The following is a 25,949-nucleotide window of genomic DNA, read 5'->3' as shown; positions in this document are numbered from 1 at the left end:
AAGCTTTGCTAACGTCAAAGTATATGACGTCACCGCTTTCCCCACATCCAGTCAGTCATCTCATCATAGAAGGCAATCAGGTTGGTCAGACATGATTTGCCCTTGGTGAATCCATGCTGACTGTTCCTCATCACCTTCTTGTTTTCCACGTGCCTCAAAATGGATTCCTTAAGGAACTGCTCCATGATTTTTCCAGCTCCTGAAGTGAGGCTGAACTGTCTGTAGTTCCCCGGATCCTCCTTCCCTTTTTTGAAGATGGGCACTATATTGGCCTTTTTCCAATCATCTGGGACCTCCACCAATTGCCATGAGTTTTCAAAGATAATGGCCAATGGCTCTGCAATCACATCAGCCAACTCCCTCAGCACCTTTGGATGCATTGCATCCAGCCCCATGGACTTGTGCATGTCCAGCCTTTCTAAATAGTCCTGAACCTGTTCTTTCACCACTGAGGGCTGCTCACCTCCTCCCCATTCTGTGATGCCCAGTGTGGTAGTCTGGGAGCTCACCTTGTCTGTGAAGACAGAGGCAAAAAAAGCATTGAGTACTTCAGCTTTTTCCAAATCATATCACTAGCTTGCATCCCCCATTCTGTAAGGGGTCCACACTTTCCCTGACCTTCTTATTAACATACCTGTAGAAACCCTTTTTGTTACCTTTCATGTCCCTTGCTAGCTGCAACACCAATTGTGCTTTGCCCTTCCTAACTTCACTCCTGCATGCTCGAGCAGTACTTTTACACTTCTCCCTAGTCATCTGTCCAAGCTTCCACTTTTTGTAAACTTCTTTTTTGTGTTTAAGCTCTGTGTAAAACAGCCAGCTTCCGCCTAGTGGATCCCACATTTCTGCCCCTTGTAGTGGGCCAGGGAGTCACTGGCCACCCCATCTCCCCAGGGAGGTAACTTGCTGGGGCTCCTCCTGCCAGCTTGGGCCACGAGGTTTCCACCTCTCTGCTCCTCAGGCTGCAGAGAAGCACCATCTCCTAGCCCAGGGGAGGCTTTGCCTCCAGCTGCCACAAGCCTTCTGGCAGCTTCCTTCGCCTGTGTTGCCCCCCCCCCTCCCCCCCACTAGGGAAGGCAGGGTTTAAGTACACTTGGACTAGTTCTTCATTGAGTCTAGGTGTCTCTAATTTCCCTGCAATCATCTCTCCTCTGCTTGCAGGAAAAAGGGTTTTTGGCATTCTTGGGCTTACATACTGGCTCTGGTATGCCCTTTTGAGGCCCTCTGGCCTGGCTTTATCACAGCTCATTGAAAACTACATTATTAAGTCAAGCTGGTCACCTGCCATATTTGCTATTCTTTCTGCACATTGGGATGGTTTGTTCCTGCACCCTCAATAAGGTTTCTTTAAAATACAGCCTGTTCTCTTGGACTTCTTTCCCCCTCATGTTATTCTCCCAGGGGATCCTGTCCATCAGCTCCCTGAGGGGGTCAGTGTCTTCTTTTCTAAAGTCTAGGGTCCATATTCTCCTGTTCTCCTGTCTTCCTTTTGTCAGGATCCTGAACTCAACCATCTCATGGTCACTGCTGCCCAGGTTACCACCCACTTCTACTTCCCCTACCAATTCTTCCCTGTTTGTGAGCAGCAGGTCAAGAGGAGCATGGGCCCTAGTAGGTTCCTCCAGAACTTGCACCAGGAAGTTGTCTGCAACACTATTCAAAAGCTTTGTGGGTTGTCTGTGCTCTGTTGTATTGCTCTCCCAGCAGATGTCAGGGTGATTGAAGTCCCCCATGAGAACCAGGTCCTGTGATCTGGAAACTTTCACTAGTTGTCTGAAGAAAGCCCTGTCTACCTCATCCTCCTGGTCTGGTGGTCTATAACAAATGCCCACCACAACATCACCCTTGTTTCTCTTGCCTCTAAACTTAACCCAGAGACTCTCAACGGGCTTTTCTCCAGTTTTAAACTGGAGCTCTGAGCAATCATATTGCAACTCCTCCTCCACCTTTTCTCTCCTGCCTGTCCTTCCTGAACAGTTTATAACCATCTATGACAGTGGTCCAGTTGTGTGAGTTACCCCTCCAAGTCTCACTGTTCTTATTTAATTCTAAAAAGCGCACTGGTAGCTGTGAGGGCTCAGCATCTTTCAAAATCTGGCAACTTGAATTTAGTTTCCTAAGTATGCATTCAGGTGGCTAGCTTTAGATACTCAGGTTTCGTAATGTTAGTCATAGTTTCTTAACATTATTATTGATGTTTATGACCCTCACTACTGGAGTTTTCTTCCCTGATGGGGTCAAAGACACCAGAGAGGTCAAAGGGTAGGGACCCATTGAAAAACAATTGTGGTTTGAGCAATAGCCAATAACCTATCCTTATAAAACAAAAAGTCAAAGAACAGAAACAAAAGGTAGATATGTTGGCAAACAGCATGCGAAAACAATGGACTTTGTCCTGATAGAAATGATGAGTCTTGGTAAAAGCCATCATAAAGCCAGGACTTTGAGAACCTTTTTTGCTAAAGATACAACAAACAATGAAAGTAGGTTTCTGGAACATTAGAACAATGGCTGCAACAACAAAAATCACACAGGTGATGAAAAAAATAGACAAATATAATCTAGATATGTTGTTAACTAATGCTGATGGCCAGACATGAGAAAAAGCAATATAAAAAGGCAAAGAAAGCCATAATATATTCAGAGAGGCAAGATGGTTACCACTCAGAAGAAGTAGCAATAATTACAACTTTCAAAACAGAAAAATGATTCAGACTGGAAACCAATTAAGAGCTGATTGATCGCCCCAAGCTAGGTTTCAAACATGATATGTGAAAATGACAGTTACATAGCCTTATGCACCAACAGACAACTAGGATGATGATATCGATTACCTGCACACTCTGCTTGACAATATTCCCATGCATGACATCTGCTTAGTAGTGGGGTACTTCAGTGCCAAGGCTGTGAATGACAATAATGGAGTGAAGAAAGCAATGGGCAAGCAAGGCCCTGGTTTCCGAAATCAGAACAGTGAAAGACTGGTAGAACTATGCCTGATATCAGGGCTCATTATTAGTGGAACACAATTTCACACAAAGATAACCATAAAGTACCTTGGAATTCCCCAAATGGAATCACCAAGAACAAGATTAGCTATCTATGTATTGGAAGAAATTTAGATAATCTTTCCAGAACTTCAGAGGAGCTGATGTCAGAAGTAGCCACAATTTGCGTGTGACAAGACTTAATAACAATCTTAAGAAAATCCTCCTAAAAAGCATTGAGAAAATTGATAGGAAAAGGCTAATAAATAAGACATTACAGCTGCAGTTTCAAATTGAATTGAAGAATAGATTTCATCAGGTGCTACAAAACTTATATCTGTGATAAGACGTCAGCATTGATATGTCATGGTCCTTTCTGCATGACAGTATCATAGATGGTGCAGTAACTGTAGTTGGCTTCCAGACATGCAAAGCTGAAGTCTGGATAAGTGAAGACACTTGGAACTGTTTGCTTTGGCTTCTTTCCTTTCTTTCAAACATCAATACATCAGAAGCACCTCAAGAAAAAGAAGCTGAAAAGCATCTGTATAACATAAGACAAAACAGTACAAAGCAACACAAGATGAGAGGAAGTACATGGCTAACGTTGCCAAAGAAACCAAAACAGCTGTTGAAAGAGATGAGAATAAAAAACTTTTTCAGCTCGACGAGGTCCTAGCTGCAAGTTGACATCAGCTGGGAGGGCCTGTCTAGGATGAACAAGGAGGGACCTTCACAGCAGAAAGAACCAAGGGAATAATGGGAGGAGCACTTTGTAGAGGTGTTAACAGACCCACACCACAAGAAACCATTGACTTTGACAAAGAAATTAAACACCCCAGAATTAAACATTGTAACATCTTGCATCACAAACAAACAAAGAAGTTTGCAGATGAAGATCAAATCACTGGAAAAAATGCTGCAAGCTTGTGATGAGACCATTAATAAAAATCATTCAACTCCTCAACAAAGCAGGGGGACAGGAAAAGCCTCCAGAACAACAGAAAAATGGTGATATAGTGAAAATTGCAAAGAAAGGCGACTTAAGTGACTGCAATAACCAGCAGGATGTTACACTCCTTTTAGTGAGAGACACAGCCTGTCATTTTAAGCAGATTAAAGGAAGTGGTTAAGGCAAAGCTAAAGAGAGCTGGATTTTTGACCCAGAAGATCGCATGTCAACCAGATTTTTCATCCTAAGAATAATCATTGAAGAGAGTATAGAATGGCAAAAACCATTAATCAAATGTCATAGATTTCAAAAAAGCATTTGACAGCCTTCATCATGATTCACACTGGAATATCCTGAAGTGTTATGCTTTGCCGATAAAAATCATCATCATCATCATCATCAAGGTACGTATATCACCATATCATAGTTCAGCATGCACATTTAAAATGAATGCTGGCTTAAGTAAGTGTCTCAGCATAGACACTGATGTCAACAAATAATGAGTACTCTCACCTGTGCTATTTGGCATTGCCATTGACTTCGTTATAAGAACAAGTGCAGACGGTTACAACACAGGCATCACATATGTCAACAATACGCTCTAAGATCTACATTTTGCTGACAACATAGCTCTTCTTAGTGACAGTTCAACCAATATGCAAGCAAAGACCGAAAGACTGTCCAGCATCGCAAAAAAAGACAGGGTTAATAATCCATACGAATAAATAAATTTAAGGAGAATCCTAGCAACTTCCAACACAATCATTACTTTAGAAGACAAACAAATACAAGAGGGGAGTCAGTTCACATACCTTGAATAATGTGTAAGCCAATAGTGATGGCCAGAAAGAAATGTCACAAATTGGCGAGGTGGCAGCTGCATTCATCAGTTTAAGGTTTCGTCATCAAAAATCTACAACTTAAAGACCAAATTACAAATCTTCAATTCAGATGTAATTTCCATTTTAATACATGGATGTGAAAACTGGAAATTCATCCAAGGTACAAACAGATACCTTACTGCCTTCCAAGCAAATGCCTTAGGAAAATATTAAGTATTAAAAGGAATTAATTTATACCAAATACTGAGACTCATCAGAGTTCAAAAGCCACTTATTTCTAAAATTATCCAGAAAAGAAGATGGAAATATTTGGGACATATGTTGAGAATGAAGCCAGAAAGTCTGCTATCGCAGGTGTGCCATTGGGTAGCTGGAGGATCACGTAAAGAAGCTGACTTCATTGAACATTACTTAAAGATGGAAAACACAAGGGACTTACCAACATGCAAAGTGCAGCCCAGGATAAACAGGGATGGCAGAGCTTTTGTTCATGACATCTGATGGCTGGGAATGGATTCAGATACAAACTACTGGAGTTCAAGGCTGGAGTTCAATATTTCTTTAGTTTCCTTCATAAATACAGTTATAAAAAGTGTGTGTGTACTGAATCCAACTGTTCTGTCATTGGGAAATATTTTACAGGTGGTAACTAGCTATTACTAACAGATTTAGGAAAATGCTTTCAAAATGTAGTGTCTGACAAAATCTCAAGGTTAAATATATTCTATTGTAAAAAGGCACTAATCATTGCTTCCTGGAGATGAGCATTATATGTTTCAATTTGCAGATACAAAGCACTCAGTACACTCAGAAAATTGTATGCTGTATATTAAGTGAATTGAGGACTCAAACAGATAAATGTGTTCAGTTTTTATATCCACTAGACAGTGGAAAGACTAGGGAAAAACACCTACATTCACTTGGCTCCTAGAGGAAAATGCTGAAATTGCTAATTAAGAAACCCTCAGTACATAAGAGTTCAAACATGTACCGAGTAGACCAATTTGGCTCCCATGTAAGCAATCATAACTATGCTGTATCCAAACTCAAGTGCTTTTTTAAAAATAAATTTAAAAAAAAATTCACTAGCTTTTAATCAGTGAATGTGGAGCAATCACAGGCTCCCTTATAGCTTGCAAAAATGACCTGCTTAAAGTAAATTGAAGCGCTTTGATAGTTCAGATAGCTCTACAATTCACATGCTTAGAATGGGATCACCTTCAAATTTAAGCACTTTATGTAAGAGTGACAGACAATGATTTGAGTGCTTCAGTATTTTATAACCACATCAGTGTTCGGTTTAATATATATATATTTTTCCATAGAGGGCCATGGAAAACTGCTTCACTTTTCCAGATTAACACTGAAAAATAAGGGCTGGTCTACACTGGCGGCAGCGGTTGATGGGAGATACACAAGCTACATTACATAGCTTGCATATGTTCTGTTGAAGTACCACGGCATCTTCACAGCGCAATGGTGATGGGAGACACTCTCCCGTCGACATAGCCTTACTCCTTTCAGGGAGGTGGACTCATTGAGTCGACCGGAGAGCACTCTGCAATTGACTGAGCAGGTCTACATAGACCCGCTCAATCGATGCCACTACATTGATTCCTGCTGCCACAGTAGTGTAGACATACCCACGGACCTGCTCAGTCGATGCCACTGCATCGATGCCTGCCACCGCAGCAGTGAAAACATACCCTTAGAAACGTAACTATAACTACCTTCTTTTTTAAAAAGATAGTGGCAGAAATCTCCATCAAAGGCAACTGCATAGCTGCTTAGGCCTGAGGGAGCTCATACACTCACCCCCTGAGTCTGCACACTCCTGTAAGTCGCTGGACTGTTTCCCCTCATCAAGGAGACTACCTTCCTCTTTTACCATCCTGCAGTGAGGCTTGCACAGATCAGCTTTGCTGTATAAGATCTTTCTAATTAGCTCAACACCATAGCTCTGAAGTGCTAAATATAGAAACAAAGACTCAAAGGTTTATCATAATTGGACTCTTTCCAACTTTTGGATTCAGTCACTTTACCATGTGTGGGTTTTTTTGTTAGGCCTTAATCTAAGTTCAATGAGAGCCCTTTCATCAATTTCAGCGGGGTTTGGGACTGGCCGTTAGTTTTTGGTGTTATTTATTGCCAAAAGGCTTTTTAGTAAAAAGCTTAATTTTCCATTGCATTCTGAAAAATGTCCTGCTTCTCCCCCATCATGGCCATTTGCAGGGGAAAGGGTTTATCATTCAGTGTTGGTATAATATGGACAAGTTGCTCTCAGTCTGTATGGCCAATTCAATACTTTATCAATGGCAGATTGACATTAGCCATCTGAGGATTAATGTTAGAATGGTGGGAGAATACCCCATTTGTGTCTATTTGTCCTAATATAGGATACAAGCTAAGGTGACCAGATGTCCCGATTTTTTTTTTTGTCAGTCCTGATATCAGTCCTGATATTTGGGGCTTTTTCTTATATAGGTACCTATTACCCTCCACCCCCGTCCCGATTTTGCCACACTTGGTACATGGTCACCCAAATACAGGCTAGTCTTGCCCCACTCATATCTATTCAGAGTGTTGCTGAAAAGAGCATTTTCCTAGCCTGTCGCTTTGACTGTTAATCCTCTTTTTGAATACCTCCACTGGCTCTCCCATCTCTACTGCATCAAACATAAGCCGATAGTTTTCACTTGCAGGGCCCTTCCCCATCTATCACCACCCTACCTATCACCTCTCTTTTACTTTCAAAACGCCAACTCCCACCTCTGATTGGCCTGTGGTACCTGTCTTTATCGCCTACTTATTAAATTTTGAAACAAGCACTTCCGTATTTCTCCCATGCTGCTCCTCATGCATGGGAGATCCCCCAACATCTGCAAGACTAAACCCTTGTTCTCCTTCAAATCTCTTCTTAAAGTTCTCCTTTGTTGATGCCTACCAAAAACTTCATAACTGCTATGGCTGCTGGTTTGCTGTGACCACCACCTATCATGCTGACCAGTATTGTCTCATTATTTCTTTGTACAATCCCATCTATATTAATCTGTCTTCTCTCATCTTACACTTGAAGTCTTAGCTCTCTGAGGCAGGGACTGTCTTTTTCCTCCCCCTGTGTTTGTACAGGACCTGGTACAACGGGGTTCTGGTCCATGACCAGGATTCTTAGGTGCTGTGGTGATTCAAATAATAATAATAATATCAAAAAATGAACTTAAGAAACACAAGGTATGATTTAAAGTTTAGGTACCTTTGATTTGGGGTTCCTCCACAAGGCGTGTCTGTATTTGCTGTACACTGTTATACCCAGGCAGGCGAACCTGGTTTAAACATGATTTGTTTCTACCTCCACTGGTTAACTGAGCTGTTTAAACTGTGTAAACACAGTTTTAAACCAATTTAACAGTCATGTTTTGTGCCTCAATGAGGGCACTGAACAGCCTGCCCTCATGGCAGAAATTGAAAGATCTCACTTATCTTGGCAGCATTAAAGAGGTAAGAAGCAATCTTTATTTAAGGGTAAACTGAACTTTCTCCCATTTGTCAGGCATGACATCAGGCATGGATCACTTTTCTCTCTGCTTACTTTCTCCTGGAACACACATTTCTTATGACTAATTCAAGTAAAATCCTATTTTCCAACTATGGTTCAGTTCCTTTTACAATATCCCAGGGAACTGTGGGAGTACGGGTCAATATCCTACATGTTTATCTTTTTCTGTAGCACTCCCTTCCAAGATTCCAGCAAGATGCTGTGGTTAGTTGTAATGACCCTTTTCAACAACTGTATCTACTAACATTGAAGCATACTTTTTTCTGTGTTTCAGATGAAACTGCAGAGTGCTCCACCTTCAACTCTGGCTAGGACTTGTAAGCAGGTCAAGAGAATTTTGTGACTGATCATGTTGAAGGCTGCAAAGATGTCAAGTTGTATATGCATTAGTTTAGCCTCTAACCACAGGAATCTAGGAATTGTCATCCTAGATCCAACCTATGCTCAGTCTAGTTTCATTTCCTGTCTTTGACAGTGACTAGTACCAAGTGCTTAACTAGAAGGTGCTAGAAATCTCATAGTGGATAGTTAAGGAATATATCCCAGATCCTCAAAGATATTTAGGTACCTAGCTCCCATTAAAATCAATGGGAGTTAGGTGCCTAAATACCTTTGACGATCTGGACCTATCTGCCCATATGGGAAATTCTGTTAAAGGTTGACTCTAAAGGGTTTTATATCCCTTCTAATTTTTTATCCAATATAAAGTAACTGTAAATAGAAATAAGTGCTGTTTGAGCATTCTCCTTTCTATGTCCTGGTCAGAAGCCTGAGTGTGAGGGGTTTAAATCACCAGCAGATGTCACATGATTTTTGAATTTTGGTCTCTCTACTTCTTGATGATTTGGCCTTAAGAAAAGGAAGTTGGAGGTAGGTTAACAGTTGGAGGGATTTTCAACATCAAACGTGGGTTTGTAGGGAATTGGGTGGATTACCATAGTTTTTGAGATGCAAGATAGGTTGCTTTCTCTGAAGGAGACATTGATAATCTCCATCCCTGGCAGGGCTAATCAGTCTGCTGGCTTTCTCGACCTTTTCACTGTGATGTTATTACTTTGTATGATTACAAAGATGTTTTCCTTGTGTCCGTATTTAAAGTCTGCTCTGTTTACATCCCCTGTGTTTGGTTTCAAATGTAAGTTTTCTTTTGACTAATTCTGCACATACACTGTACCTGTTGCCCAGGGTAGATTTACATAGTGAGCAAAGTTATGTACTATAGGAAATCCCCAAAACTGAGTCCCTTGAGTGTGTTATTAAATAGGAAACTATAATTGAACAAAGTCCTTTGTATAAGTCCACCATTATACATTAATATTTATTGATGGTAACCAGTGAAACTTTCACAGTCTACTTCTGATATCATGTCTCTAGAGTTAAATGAAAGCAGATTTACATGTCCACACACTTGACCAGATCTGGTGTTCCATCCCGTTGAGTGTAAAGGAGGCAGTCATAGTTATGGGAGAGCAGGCAAACATGGCAAAGACTTATACAGACAGTTTATTTTAATCTCTTGCACAAAGGCTATTATTTTTGTTGTTTACTACATACAGTATGTTCACTTTTATAAAAACATTGTACAGCTATGTTGAAAGGAGTTTTTAACTTTGGCACAGTTTCACCTGTTTTGATTTCATCAGTAAATCGCAACAGATGCCTGGTTGTCATGACAAAATTGCACCTCTGTATTCTGAAGGCTGAAAGACGTGCTTTGTGGTTTTCCCATGGCTGTGACTTTGTCATGACAACTGCACTCTGATAATTATCTGGCTCACCTAACAGTTAATATCAAAGTGACTATTTTTAATTTCAAGGTGCGGAGAAGAAGAAAATTAATTTCAAATCTGAGAATGCTGAGCAGTATTTCCAGATTCATCTACTGGTTTACATATCTTCAGCTATCATTGCAGAACATTCATAAACAGTGAATCATAGTGCTTAGTGTGAATAGTTTTATAATTTACCAGGATGGGAAACTCTGAGAGCAGCACTGTAGACACCTCTTGTTTCTCTGAAGGCAAGATACAATACAGTTCCTCGGAATTACAATGCAGGTTTTAGGATTTTCTATTGTAAAAAGCTAGCAACAATTGTGTTTAATTCATATGTCTCATTTTTATACTATGAGTTGATTAAATGAAGGACTAACTGCAAATAAAAATGTGCTGTACTTTGATTGTTATGAAACCACAGTTATATTTTTAACTGGAGTCCTGTATGCCACAAAGCCACAGAAAATACTGCTCCTATAAATATAGATCGCAATATGAGAGGTGGATGATTAAGTAGGAAGAATAACAGCATTTTACTGGCAATTGGGTGATATTTTGAATACTCATAATTTATTTACTCTACCTATCTTAAAATTTCAGCTTATAAGTTATACATGAAACTGAATATTATAGTACAGGAGAAGACTAAAATGGCAAGCATTTATTTTCAGCTCCTATATCTCAGTTTATAAACAAGAGTTGCTCTTTAGCATCCTGGTGGGACAGATGGCTATATGTGGATATCTGATTTATAATTTTGTATTAAACTTCTGGCCCTTTAATTTCTATATGAATAACTTGTACTGGTTTCTCAGGAAGGCTGACTTGCTAAACATGCCCAAATAATGCCAATGGTGTATTAGGAGCCATTATGGGACTTCTTAATTACACCAATTCAGCAAAGCATAAGCATGCGCTTAATTTAAGGACATGCTGAAGTTCATCACTATTCAGCAAAACACTTACTTACATATGCACTTAAGTCTTCAGTGGAACTTAAATATGTGGTTTTTGCTGAAACAGGGCCTCAAAACTGTTTAAGTGGCTTTGCATGCAAGACTGGAAAGGATATTGCTTGTTGTCCATGCCTCTTATTGGGAAAGATGCAGCAAGCCCAGCCTGGCGTTGGAAAAGAATAAACTCCTTATAGCCAAAGGGGGAAGACAATGAAAGGACCTGAGTTTCCTATGAAGAAAAGAGACTCACTTTGGCACACAAATTTACTGGATTTTTCAGGATATTCCCCTCAGACCTTCTTAGACGTGATTTTTTTATAGCTGAAAGGATTTGGCTATGAACACCCAAAATGAAATTGAGAGACTGCCATCAAACTGAGTCAAATAATTTTTGTCTTTCTGCTTTGGGCAAAACATACTTGGTAATCCGAACTCACTGCCCACCTATGTTTAGCAATATTAGCATTGAATGTGTCTGCACTGGACTAACTTTTAATGATATTTTAAATTGTTCTCTATTGTTCTTTGTATTTATTTAAGACCACATGGGCAGGAGGTGAAACCTGTTAAATTGGGATGGTCACTGGTGTGTCTCTTTATAGAGAAGGGAGCTGATTAAGGGAGAAAGATACAGAAGTGAAGTAACTACTTGGGTACTATGTTAAAAGCAAGGGAATTGCAATTATCCTCCTGTGGGGTCTGAAAAGGACTGGCACAAGCCAATGGGAAGACACAGGAAGAATTCAGTGATCTGAGGAGTACTAGGCTTGTCTCCAGTGCATTGTGGATTTTTGCGTTTTTTTGTCTCCTTCCTCTGAAGCATCAGAGATGGCTGTGGCTGGAGATGGGACACTAGATGCAGTGAGCCTGTTCTCTGAGGTGGCACTGAGCAGTCTCTCTCTGTCAGGTGGTTGGCTGGCTGGTTCTTGCTCACATGCTCAGGGTCTAACTTTTATAGTCCTGTATGGATCTGAGAAAAAATTTCCCCCCAAATCAGAATGGCAGTGAGCTTGGGGGTTTTTCACTTTCCTCTACAGAGCGTGGGTGCAGGTCACTTGCCAGGATTATCTGGGTATCTCTCACTGAATCATTTCCCTACCATTGCAGGGGCTTCAGCCTTGGTGCTCTTCGGTCCCTCCTATTCTCTGCCTGTGGCACATATTAGTCTAGTCCCTTGTGGGCAGTAATACTTTGGTCTAATTTTGGTCAATAGATTTAATGTGCGTGTAGTGAGTGGTGTTGATGTCCTGTGATATGCAGGAGATCAGATTAGATGAACTGATAGTTGCGCCTGGCCTTAAACTCTATGACTGTAACCTATAACTATATATCCTCCAGTAGTTTACATGATATTGCTTTCAGTTGTGATGGCCTAAAATAAAACAATGCTATAAATGTTTGTATCTGTACGCGTCCAAAAATCACAAGCTGTAGCTTCCAACAGTAAAGACATATTATTTATAAAAGCCATTTGCTTCTTACGAAAATGTAAAAAGTTAAAATACCCCATTTTTCATGTAAGCAGCAAAAAGCCCAGTCCTTCATCAAGTAAACTCTCCTTTAACTTCATTGGGAGTTTGCCTGAATAAGGAATGCAGGATTGGAGCCATGTTATGTATAATGATTTATTTACATTCCCATCAGAGTTGTGTGTCTATACTTGTATATAACTTGATCAGTCTTTGGTTGTTATAGGTCTGTGTGAGGATTATGAAGTGAAAGAACTTTGCTGTACCTATTCTGTATTACCATTATAATGTTGTTTTTCACTAACAGTTGCCACTCTTGTATCTGAGATGCTAGAATATTTCCACTTTGCTTAGAATAGGAAATAGTGGGGTACTGTAGCTGTTTTGTGTCTTTTGGCAAATGTTAACTTTAATGATAACCACTGTGTAGGCTGTACTGTATAAATTACATTCTCCCGTGCAGTAACTCAAAAGGAAAGAAGATTTATCTGAAAAATATGTTCCAAATAGCTCCTATACAATCTTTTCTGTTCTATTCTGCTTCTTTTTCTACATCATGATGTATAACTATAAAAATAAGAGGTTAAAATAAGTTTTATGAGGGTTTTTTTATTTTAAAAAACAATTGAGCGATCGAAAGTGCTGTAAAAATGTCTATTTTGTACAGAAACTCTCACTTAAAGGTAAGAAGGATGGACTATTGGCGAGGGCGCTGAACTGGGACACCTGAGTTCAATACCCAGCTCTGCCATAGACTTCCTTTGTGAATGTGGGTAGTTGACTTAATATACCATTTGCCTCAATTCCTCACCTAGAAAATGGGGACAATAGCTCCTTATATCGCAGAGGTGTTGTGAGGATAAAAATTCACTTATGAGTGTGAGGTGCTCAGATACTATGGTGTAAGGGCCACATAAATACCAAGATAGCGACATAATGGGACTTTTTATTTGTTATGAATGTTGTGAGGGAAAGATGTTGACAATATATGCTGCCATAATATGTAAAATACCATTCACTGTCACAATATGGATTTTTACTATTTCAGATAGTTCAGAGACAGACACACCTAAAACAAAGGTTTTATATGTGAGAATGAAATTTATTGTGATCATTAAAAATTCTAATGTGATAAAAGCCAGTTATTGAGAATTCAGGTGGTTATTCTGATCACACTTAGATATGTGACAGCTTAAGTAAACATCTCAGACTCAGACAGCTCCATTAATTATAGCTCTGTATTCCAGCACATGTTTGGAAGTTCTAATACCCATGTAGAATATTTATAAGGAACATGTCTTTAGCAAGTCTAAACAAACAGACTTTAACGTTTGGGTAATGATAAGAAGAGACGTTTACTTTTTCCTTGTGTGTGTACAAAGAAAAAGTAAACATCTCTTACGTATTTTGTGTGTGTGTGTGTCTTGCTCCTAGTTTTCTGTTACACAGCAATGTGGTACTATAATTGTAGAAAGGTTGCACTGTATATTGTTTCACCACAGTGAAAGACATTTAGAACATCTTTTTAGTACCTTTTTAAAAGTATGTCTGAAGAGGGCAGCCTTTCCTCATATACTTGGAATTTTCTTTATTTGAAAAGGTTACTGTACATTGCACAAATTATTTGTGTTACAAAGAACATGTTCACAGTCCTGAGTGTGTCACTCATAATTACTTACATTTTCCTTGAAATGTCTTTCCTTTTATGTTTTAACCACCAAAATAAATGTTACTTAAAAAAAAAAAAAAAGCTTATACATTAAAATAAAATACTTTTTCTTTCCTAATTTTTTATTTATAGAGATTTAATTAGGATTTTAGTAGGAATTTACTGGTTTCAATAGGAAGATTATCAGCAAGCAGCTAAAGATGTGGTAGGTAGTGCTTATTCAATTTATATTCTTAGAAAAGACATTTTTAATACTAAAAATGTATGTACTTAGACCAAGAAAACATTTTCTCTTCCATATTGACAGTTCTCCTTATCTTTCAGATTTTTAATCCTGAATTGCTCTTCAGATTTCAAGAAGAGCTAACCTGAAAGCCCAGGCAGTGCTTTCTTTTTTATTTCTTTTTACATTTAATATTTTGTTTTAGTCACAAGGAAATGTTTTTAAAGTTTCCTTAGAGCAGATATGTACATTACAATGCTACCAGGGCTAGGTGAATGGCTACTCCACATTTAGCAATTAGTGTGATAGATTTAAGGGACTCTTAGAGGAATTTATCACTGAGGTGACCCATGATCATTGTTCAGAGAGGGGCACTGAAGACTCTAGAATGATGTATTTTCACATATTGCTGCTGCAGCCACTATGTTGTATTTACCCTCTTGCAGTGATAGGTGAATTTGAATGCCTGTCTCACCTTCCCTTGTGTCATGATTTAGATTCAGTGATAGGCCTAGGAGAGAATGAGAACGAGATGAACGGAGTGAGAGAGAATGGGAAAAAGCAAAGGGACTCTTTAACAATGAAATGAACCTTAGATTTATTTTCATAGAAGAGTTTTTAAAAGAGATGTAGATGAAGTCAGTAGTGGATCTAGGATTGTACACTTAGGTCATTGGGTGGATCTGGTATGTAAATAAGCACATTGTGCAGATGTGTATTCTGCAAATTTGCTGCATCTTTATTAAAAAAAAGACAGTGAATTGCACAACATCTAACGCTTTGCATAGCCAATAACATTCAAGAGCTTGGCTTCCATGCAAAAGAGTTGTATTTTCGATCAGTTTGTGAAAATCTTGGGTCAAACCTTGATTAACTAATGTAAATGCTAATCTATTAAAATGAGCCTCCATTGCTGTAGTGTTCTGGCAGTTTTTCAGGTAAACCAGACGGGAAAAAATAATATTTACTGTAGTCATAAGTAGAATAGCAAATATTTGCAACATATTGATGTAGCAAAGGAATATGGGTTTATACTAGGAATTAGATATGGCTTCCCTTTTTTTGCCAGTATCTCCTCTATTAATGATATTCAATGGAGACTTGTTTATCATCAGCTAAATATGGCAAGTAGTGCCTAACTGTTTAAGTTCACTGTAGTTTATTTGGCTGAAATACATGAGCAGAAAAGCAATAAAACTGTACTCAATTTTATTGTGAGTTCCAAAGCCTACATTGAGCACCATGTCCAAAGCATCTGTAAATGGAAGAAATAGTAAACATCTACATATTGCTGGATGGAGTCAGATGACCCGTTCTCCTGGGCACTGAAAACTCTAGGCTAATATCAATTCCCATTTGTTCTGCTTTTTCAAGAATTTGTGGAATTCATTCTTTTTTTTTGACACCAGTTTTGAAAGTTCAGCTACCCCATCTCATTATGGGTTTTGGCCACAAGCACGTTAGTGATAAGTATAGTGCATTGCTAATGCGTTTTGTCTCATGCAGAGCTGCTATGGGAATAACTGAGATGATAAATTCTTTATGCTATAAAATGTAAAGGAGAATATTTGCATTTCTGGCTTTGTTTAATCTTTTATGCCCTCTAGAGTACCAAAATATGAGACTGGTGGGAGAAAAGTGAAAATGTCAGTTAACATCATTGTCAATAACCATGAAGACTCCTTTACCTGCTAAATGGTCAAATACATTGCCCTTTTGGTTGAGTGAATTTTGTTGCTTTTGGCAATTGTACCTCAATAATTGTGAGTGGTAGAAATCTCAGTAAATTTGCTTAGAACCAAGTCTAGACAGTTGCTTGCACAGTGGACATAAAGTATTTGCTTTGAGTGCCTGAGCTCCAATAAAAGAGTCCACTCATTTCACTAGCTCCATCAAAGCCCTAACCCACAAATTCACTGAGATTCACTCCTGTGGTTGGCAGCTCAGTCAATATCTCCCCAGCTCTGTCTCTTCCTGTCACAACATTGATTTCTGTAAGCTAAAGGAAGAAATCTCTGATGACATTGTGCAAAAACCTTAAGCACAGAATCATTTTTTCTTTTTTTACACTGCCTATTCTTTCATCTGCAATTTACAACATTTTTCTCTCATAAGCGTGTCTTTTGTGTCTTGATCAGCATAGTCACATCAGCTGATTTTGAATGTTTTTGCTTGATATTGGGCAATTTTTGAACTATATACTTGTTAGTTCTCCAGTTTCTTGTCATCAATACACAAAAAACTCTCAGGTTGGAAAACCTCATGCTGAAATGCGTCGTTCTTTAGTGAATTAAAAAAGTCATAGCTTACCCTATGACAATGCAGAGAAGAGGACAAATTTTGACCAGCTACCACACTGTGGTTTTACATGATCAATAGAGCATCCTGCCCTCATTCTGAATACTTGGTAATGACCATTATGGAGTAGCAGTACCTGCTCCATAGTTACGTTAAAATTACAAGTCCAATTTTCAACTCTTGTCTTTGCCTAAAACTTCCAAAGAAGAAAACAATTCCCTGGAAATTCTTCATGCTGCTTCTCATTCCAAGGTAGGGTTTTTTTCATGGCCATTATTTTGTGAAGAGAGGGGGGGAACCAGGAAATGAATTTTAAATTGATGGTGCTTAAAACTGTCATGGACGTTTTGAAAGTGTTTGTAACTTGTTTTTCCTCATCCTGTCTCCAAAATGGGTTTGTTTACAAACTCCAAACTTTGGCCTTGCAGAGGAAAGGATTTTTAAAAGATATTTAGTGTATGGGGGGAAGAAATGGCATGGGGATGAGAACAGGCTCATGGGGAAATATTAAGTCTATAAAGAACTTGTGATGGGGGTACATATGTCACACTAAGGTAGGCAGTGACGGGGATTAGTTAGGGCTCCTAGATAGCAGAGATGGAGCACCTGCTTCAAAGTCTATTGAGTTCAGCGGAAAGACTCTTTGGATTTTTGACTTTGGATCATGCCCATAAAGAGTATGCTGGGGTAGGACTCCAAGTGGGAACCAGTGCAGGTAGGAAACAACAAAGTTAGGACTCTAGGACCAGACCAGAAAGCAAGGATAAACTAGTCTTCTTGGTTACCGATGAGGACTATTATTGCTTTTAAAAGGCTTTGCAAATTATGGATGTTTGTTAGTTCTCTTGGTTGAAGCACGCCATCTTTTGGCTGCCATTTTTAAATTTGGATGAGATGAGATCTATCAAGTGTAGTGAGATTGTAACCTGTTTTATTTTGTGTCTAATAGAACTGAATAACTTGTTTGTTTTTTAAACACTACTATGAAAAGAGTTGATGGAGTCAATGGGTTGAATCCCAGCCCTATTGAAGTCTATAGCAAAATTATCATTGACTTCAGTGGGGCCAGGATTTCACCCAATAATTGCTTTATTCTTCCATAACTGCAAAGGGAAATGATAGTGCTCAATATTGTGTGTGTGTGTGTGTGTGTGTTTGGGGGAGCGGGGGGTTATTTGTTTCTGTCTGTCTGTCTTTAAACTCAAACTGTAGAAGTCACCAAACAAAATAAGAAGCAAGTTAAACAACAAGAATGTATTTGTCAGCAAATAGCCTTTGAATAACTACATCTTTTTAACATGACTTTATTGGTTCTTTCTATCAGAAACAGACATTCAAAATGTTTAGCTTGTCTAAAGGAGGTTTATGCCTAAAACTATTATAATGTTGCTACAAGTCACTATTCTTTTGTTCAGCAGGAGTGCTCTTGAATTCAGTGGCTAGTGCATGGAAAATCTGTAGTAATTACAAATAAAACGTATATATGTATCACATGGGTTACAATAAATTCTGATTTCTGAGCCAGTCATTTTAAATAATTAGGAATATCATGACATTCTTATTCATTCCTTTGCATGCAGTGTTGGTGTAGTCATGTTGGTCCCAAGATATTAGAGAGACAAGGTGCGTGAGGTAATATTTTCCATTGGACCAACTTCTGTTGGTGAGAGAGACAAGCTTTTGAGCTTACATAAAGTTTTTCTTCAGATCTGGGAAGCTAACTCTAGCCTGCTCTACACTAGACTGTTTTGTTGACCAAAGTCAGCTTTTTTTTGACAAAACACTGCAATAATCCCCCCAATGACAAAACTTTCCCTTTTTTCCTCGACAAAATAAAACCACCTCAACGAGAAGTGTAGGGCTTATGTCGGCTTAGTTAGGGCAACACAGTGTCGATGTAGACACTGTGTCCCCCTTACATGGGCTGTGTGGCTGTCATTCTTGTCAATTTCACTGCTCTGCTGGAGTGGTGAAATTGACAAGAAAGTCTGCCTGAGAGCAGAGCAGCTGGACACCCCTCTGGGCTGAGAGGGGGCAAGAAGCCTGGGTGCTTCTCCACCCACTTCCAGCTGGGAGCTGGGGCAGCCTTGTCAATTTCACAGCTGAGCCGTGAAATCAACATGTCTACCTGGCTCCCAGCAGAGAACAGGGAGAAGCCCTGGGCTGCTTCTCTACCCATTTTCCATCAGGAGCCAGCAGCCTTGTCAATTTCACAGCTCAGGAGCTGGTGGGGGTGGGGGGGACGGGACGGGGGTGAGAAGCCAGGGTGGCTGGACCCCACTCCTCAGGGGCAAGAAGCTCTGGGCAGCTTACTCCTGCGAACGGGTAGGGGAAAGCCCCAGGCAGCATCTCCTGGCAGGTAATGGGGCGGGGAGAAGCCAAGGGCTGGGTCCCGGCAGGGAACCGGGATTGGGGACGGGTCAGCCTCCTGGGAACACCAGACTCTCAGCTCCCCACACTGCCCCTCTTATGTTGGTAGAAGCTCTCCTGGTGAGGACGCACTCCACCGACCCAAGTAGGATAGTATGGACATCAGCCACCGCAGTAATTATTGTGGTGGCTGTAAGTTGACCTATGTTAGCTTGACTTAGACCTAATCTGCACTGCCGGCGGCATCAACAGGAAATATGCAAGCTACGTACGATGCATATCTCCCATCGACTTATCTCCCATTCCCTTACCGCAGTGTTTCCACTGCACTGCGTCAACAGGAAACGCCCTTTGGTCGATGCAGGATTACTCTTTTCGGGGTGGGAGGGAGGTGGATATACCGCATCTGCCGGAGAGCACTTCCTGAATCGATTGTGCAGGTCTCCACTGCCCTCTCAATCAGTCCCCCTGCACTGATCCGTGTAGCCCAGTGCAGCACCCACAGTGTAGACATACTCTTATTTTTCTAGTGTAGACCAGTCCTCAGAATGTCACTGCTGAATACAAGGTTGAACAGATTGTTTAGCGTCAGTAGTTAACACATTTCAAGGGACCATTCAAGGTGAAGTGGCCTGTTAAGTGGCCTCTAGTCATAGGGAGGAAAGGAAGGGGGGAGGGAAAGCATGAGGATTGTAAATGGATTATAGATTGTTATAATAAATCATAAATCCAGTCTCTCTCTTCAGTGCATGATTTTTAGTGTTTAGTGAAGTTATGAATTCACACTTGAGATCTTTAAGTTCATGCCCACAGCATCCACATGGAGGAGTTAAAGCGCAGCACTTTTGTGCGAACTGCTATTCACACCCCCTTAGTCTGAACTGCAGGGCAGGGTAATCCTGTCCTTAGTTAACAATTCTGTTAATCACAAATGATCTGGAAAAGAATCCAGCTCTCTCCCCCTTAGTTATATTGGCTGTTCAGCCAAGTCTACACTATAGATCTTTATCAGTATAATTACATCACTCAGAGGCATGAAAAATCCATACCACTGAGCAACGTAGTTATACCAACCTAACCCTCCCATGTAGACAGTGCTATGTCAACATAAAATCTTCTCCTTTTGATATAGCTACCACCTCTTGGGGAGTTGGATTAACTACACCAATGGGAGAAGCTGTTCCATCAGTCACTTTAGCGCTACAGTGGCACAGCTGCACCAGTGCAGCTGTGCCAATGCTGCATTTTAAATGTAGACCTGCCCTTCAGATCTTCCAAAAGTAAAAAAGCAGTAAAAAATATTTCTGCCATTGGAGTAAGCAAATATGAGTAAAAAGACATTGAGACCAGAGTTACTGAATAAGAAAGTGCCATTATTACGTAGTTGCTTTTCCAATGAAGATCACACTTTAAAACCTAGAAGATGACAAATTGCCTAGGTGTATTGGTAGGAAGAACAACATAGTCAGTGTCTGCTTTTATTATGAGGACACTCACGTCAGAAGACTTGTTAACATTAATTAGCTGACTGAAAACTGCTAATTTTTTTCAAAGTTTTTACCCTATTGCATTTTTTACTTTTGTCAATTTTTTAATTTGAAATATTTCAGCCTGCAGTCTAATTGGTTAAAAAAAAAAATCTCCCCTTTTTTCTTAATTTTGAAATTTGGCAGTATGTTGAAATTTGACAAGCTATAACCAGCTCTATTTGCTTGATTCAAACATATAGTCTACACAATATGTAGTCATTGATGGATTCACACTATTACCTTATCCATCAGTTATGTTACCTGGACCCTCTTTTAGCACCACATGCAAACTTGCATGTGTTTGACTGACAGGTGGTAAACACTGTACCCCAGCTATTCCTTCTATTACTTCTTGCTTCAATAAGCACTTGTGTTCAAAAAACGATTCTCCTGGTCAAATGCTGTTTTCCTATGAGCTGTGTATATACTGCATTGTTTGCTCTCCTTTTATCTGTGCCACTTTGTTGCTGTGCATTTCCCCCCCTACTGTGACTGGACTTTGAAGCTTTTTGGAGCAGGCCTAAAGTTTCATCAGCACTTGCCACATCTAAGCTTTGCTCTGTCTCGAGGTTTAAAACATATTTTCTACCTGAAACTATCAGTACTCCTATGTCAGCCTTTATCCCTTCAAATAGGTTATTGTCTGGATATCTAAATAATGCCTGTTTTTCTCAGCATATTTTTTTATCAATGACTTCTAGCTCAGATGATGAAAACAAATGTGCAGTTATCCTCACTTTCTGAACTACTGTTTATATTGCAAATTGTCATGCTTTTCTGAAGGTTTCAACCCTACTTGAGTTCTTGCCATAGGCTGAACTAGCCTTTTAAGGGAATGGGGGTTCAGCTGTACCTGTCAGGCTCAGCCCATTCACTCTTTCAGGTGGAGGGAATAGGGAGAGGGGAGGGAGAACATGAGAGCAAACCACGCCTGCTGAGGAACATAAAGGACATCATGAATTCACTTAGCTACCCTTTCCCCTTAGCTCCTAGTTTTAGTCTTGGGGAGGCAGCCTACTGCCAGTAAAAGGTAGGTGGGAAAGATGGGGGTCAAGGAGAGAGAGCCCCTGCTCTCTTCCCAGTAGGCTAAATCTCAGGCATTCCCAAGCATAATGCAGAATGCCTGGGAGAGAAAAACGGCAAGGAGCCGGAGCCTACTGAGAAGAAAGCATCTGCCGGAGCTTTTAGCAGCAATTAGGAGTCAGCTAGTTGAGAAGCCCCAATAAGGAGGGCTGCAAAGGACTATGAGTTTGCAGGGAAGGGGAATCCCTGACAAAGGAGTAACCGAATCTGAGGCAGAAGGTTGGAAGGCTTTGCATATTGATATGTGTTAATTTCCCAGAATGGGAGAGTTACTGAGGAAACTCCCACAATGTGAAGCTTTCTTCCCTGAGGAAGGAGAAACTAAGGCAGCAGATGGGTCTGTTGCCAGATAGGGTAAGTCAGGGGGGCTAGAACAATTTATATAGTGGGGGTGCAGAGAGCCATTGAACCAAACTGTAAACCCTGAATATGATGGAAACCACTTCAAGACAGAAGGTGTGACAGCACCCCTAATTCCAGCACCTATTGGGTAAGTACTGCTACAGTTGCTAACAAATCAGCAGAAAGTAGCCCCATGTTCTCCTGTGCTAGACTTCTTCCTTGTGATAGGTGCATACACAAAGTATGGGTAAATTAGAGGTATAGATCCAGATTCTGGTCCTGACGCTAGGTAATAAGTGCCGTAATTATCTAGTGAGACAATTACTGAGAAATGCTATCTGCCCTCCAAACTTCCCCTGTGGCACCTGGGTTCTCTGGGAGTATTTGAAAGAGAATATCATCCAAGCCATACAATATTTCCTCAAAACTATCTGCTGTGGAGTCTCCTTCTTGTCCCCCAGAGAGTTGGACCTGTCTGATTTTTTGAAAGTTTTGATGGAATCAACATGTTTCTGCAGAACAGTTTGATTCTGTTGATGCTGTCTGAAAACTTTTGACGCATTCTATTTTGTGTCCTTTCATATTCTAATGGCCTTATACATTATCTCATAAAAGAACCTTTTAATCTCTTCACTTGTTTCGTTAAACCAAGTAAGGGATACGCAGATACTGAGTTAACAATAATAGTATGTCGCACTCATAGAATTATAGAATATTAGGATTGGAAGGGATCCAGGAGATCATCTAATCCAACCCCCTGCTCAAAGCAGGACTAACCCCAACTAAATCATCCCAGCCAGGGCTTTGTCAAGACGAACCTTAAAAACCTCTAAGGATGGAGATTCCACCATCTCCCTAGGTAACCCGATCCAGTGCTTCACCACCCTCCTGGTGAAAAACTTTTTTTTCCTAATATCCAACCTAGACCTCCCACACTGCAACTTGAGACCATTGCTCCTAGTTCTGCCATCTACTACCACTGAGCACAGCCTACTTCCATCCTCCCTGGAACCCCCTTTCAGCTAGTTAAAGGCTGCTATCAAATCCCCCCTCCTTTTTCTCTTCTGCAGGCTAAACAAGCCTAGTTCCCTCAACCTCTCCTAAGTCATGTACTCCAGCCCCCTAATCATTTTTGTTGCCCTCCGCTGAACTCTCTCCAATTTGTCCACATCCTTTCTGTAGTGTGGGGGCCCAAAACTGGACACACTACTCCAAATGAGGCCTCACCAATGCCAAATAGAGGGGAATAACCACTTCCCTCGATCTGCTGGTAATGCTCCCACTAATACAGCCCAATATGCTGTTAGCCTTCTTGGCAACCAGGGCACACTGCTGACTCGTATCCAGCTTCTTGTCCGCTGTAACCCCCAGATCCTTTTCTGCTAAACTGCTGCCTAGCCAGTCGGTCCCCTGTCTGTAGCTGTGCATGGGATTCTTTTGTCCTAAGTGCAGTACTCTGCACTGGTCCTTGTCGAACCTCATCAGATTTCTTTTGGCCCAATCCGTCTAGGTCACTCTGCATCCTATCCCTGCCCTCTAGCATATCTACTCCCCCCAGCTTCCACCCCATCCTCCACCCCAATCCACCCCATCCTCCAGATCATTAATGAAGATGTTGAACAAAACTGGCCCCAGCACCGACCCCTGTGGCACTCTGCTTGTTACTGGCTATCAAGTAGATATCAAGCCTATTGAGCCCAATGATCTAGCCAGCTTTTTGTCCATCTTATAGTCCATTCGTTCAACCCATACTTCTTTAACTTGCTGATAAGAATACTGTGGGAGACCATATCAAAAGCTCATAGCAGATTATATCTAAGGCTCTTTCTTTTTTACATTAAGGCCCTTTTATATGAGTCTGGCAGAGCAGAACTCTGTTGTAGATTCTTCCTAATATTTGTGCTGGGCAGATCTCTTTTTTAAATTAAAATTAGAATTATGAAACATGAGGGTTTGATGGGGTGACTGTTTATGAAAGAAATTTATTACTGAAGGAAAAAGGAAAAACATCATTCTCCTGGCTATTAACTGAGACATTTGGACAGCAGGAACACAGTTATTTTGATAAAAGCATAAGGTGCTTCTACGGAATTGTTTTGTTATAAAATAAGCTTTCAGAAAAACGTAATCTGTCTCATTTTTCAATTTACTCGCTAAAATTTACTTGCTAATTCTCTTGCTCTCTCCTTGTTTTCAGAGTTTTGTAAAAGTATTTTTGAAGAAAAATATGTTTTGATTTTTAATTTGAAGTGTCTATATTAAAAAAGGATTGAATCTTTGTTTGGGATATCTGCAAATAATTACCCCTTCTAAGGATATCTGTTAGAAGTTAAGAACCCACAGAGTAAGATTATTGCTATTAAATTTGTAATATGACGATTCTTTTATCAAAAGCAATAGTCAGAAATACCATCACCTACCTGTTTCTCATTAGTGAGAATGAAAAGATAATCACTCTAGAATATATAATGATAAATGTAAATCTATTGGTTATATCATAGAACATCTTTATGCTATCCTCAAGTGTTACAAGCATTGTCATTTATTTCTGTAACTACAAAGAGAGTATTATAGTACAAATTCCACATAGATCTATAATTTCCATATAAGTTGCCTTAATAAATCTGAGCTTGTGTTGAAGCCTAGCTGGTGATGTAATGTATTGGTGAATTAATATTTCATGTCTGGAGACCTTAATTCAAGCTAGGTCTCAAGTGTAAATAACGTAAGTCTAATTGTCGTTTCTGCTCTGTACACCAACACTGGTGCAGGAAGGATATATGTAAATGTAGTTCTTATTTGTGAGAATCAATGTCCCAGTACAGAATAGCATGATTATCACACTCTGCTGAAAAGAATTCCAGAGTCTAGGGTGGAATTATGATACACTGACAAAGCACTCGCCTTCATTATACCATGCGTGCAAGAGCAATTAGTTCCTCAATTTCAAAAACGCTAAGTTAACCCATATACAATATTTAAAACAAACCTGAGCTCATGCCTCTAGTCTGGGTTGAGAGCCATTTTCACTAGATCATGTGAATTAAAACATTTCTTAAGATTGATGTAATGCAATATAAAGAAAGAACAGCTTGCTGCTACATAATCGAAATAGGTAGAAAACTTGAGACCTCTAATAGTGTCTCTGAATGAATGATTTTTACAGGTTAGGACCAAATCACTTCAGACAACTTTCTGGTTGGTAATAACTTTTCTAATAATTGTAGACTAAGTGTCAACTAGTACACTCTTTCACTTAGCTACTGTATGTCACAAGTATTGCATTTTAAGTTTACAGCTCAAAGAATAAAATAGGACTTGGTACAGTTTAGAAATGCTTTTTACAGTGTGGTGCTGTAGATGACATACTGATGGTTCTGCAGTAGCACGACTGGAATCAGATTATAAGGTTGATATTATAGATCTGTCACACTAGACTTTGCTTAGCACTTCTGAGAAAGTAAACATGGAGAGATGAAAGGAAGTAAAGCATAAAGCTACATCATAAAGATGACCACTCTGCATTATTCTTCTTCATGATGCAGTAATGTCTAAATATCCCAACTGGGATTGGGACCCAGTTATGTTAGGAAGCGTATAAACATTTACTTAAGCAGAGATTGTCCTCAAGAGTTTGTAATCTAAATATCCAAGAAGGACTGGGGGGAGGGGGGAGGAAACAGAAGCACGGAGGAGAGAAGTGACCTGTCCAAGGTCAAAAAGCAGGTCAGTGGCAAAGTTGGAACTAAACCCCAGGTCTCCTTTGTCTCAAGCCAGTGCCCTAACCACTGATGTTACTGCCTTTCTTTCCCTGTAGCAATCTGGGTTGCTTACATTAAGTTCATATATGGATATTTATACTGAGCTTTGGCTGAATGCATGGCATTTTTATTTTACA

The 25,949-nt window shown here is 40.0% G+C and overlaps 1 protein-coding gene across 7 annotated transcripts in view; it reads left to right on the top strand.

Moving 5' to 3' along the window:
• RBMS3 (RNA binding motif single stranded interacting protein 3) overlaps nt 1-25,949 on the top strand; it is an 864,086-nt gene that overhangs the window by 123,766 nt on the left and 714,371 nt on the right. The gene's annotated exons all lie outside the window — the stretch shown is intronic.

The sequence above is a fragment of the Emydura macquarii genome, unplaced genomic scaffold, assembly GCF_026122565.2.
Source record: "Emydura macquarii macquarii isolate MOO-44397 ecotype Brisbane River unplaced genomic scaffold, CSIRO-AGI_Emac_v2 contig_2422, whole genome shotgun sequence".
Taxonomy (NCBI): domain Eukaryota; kingdom Metazoa; phylum Chordata; order Testudines; family Chelidae; genus Emydura; species Emydura macquarii.
This window is presented reverse-complemented; position numbering and strand designations above follow the sequence as displayed.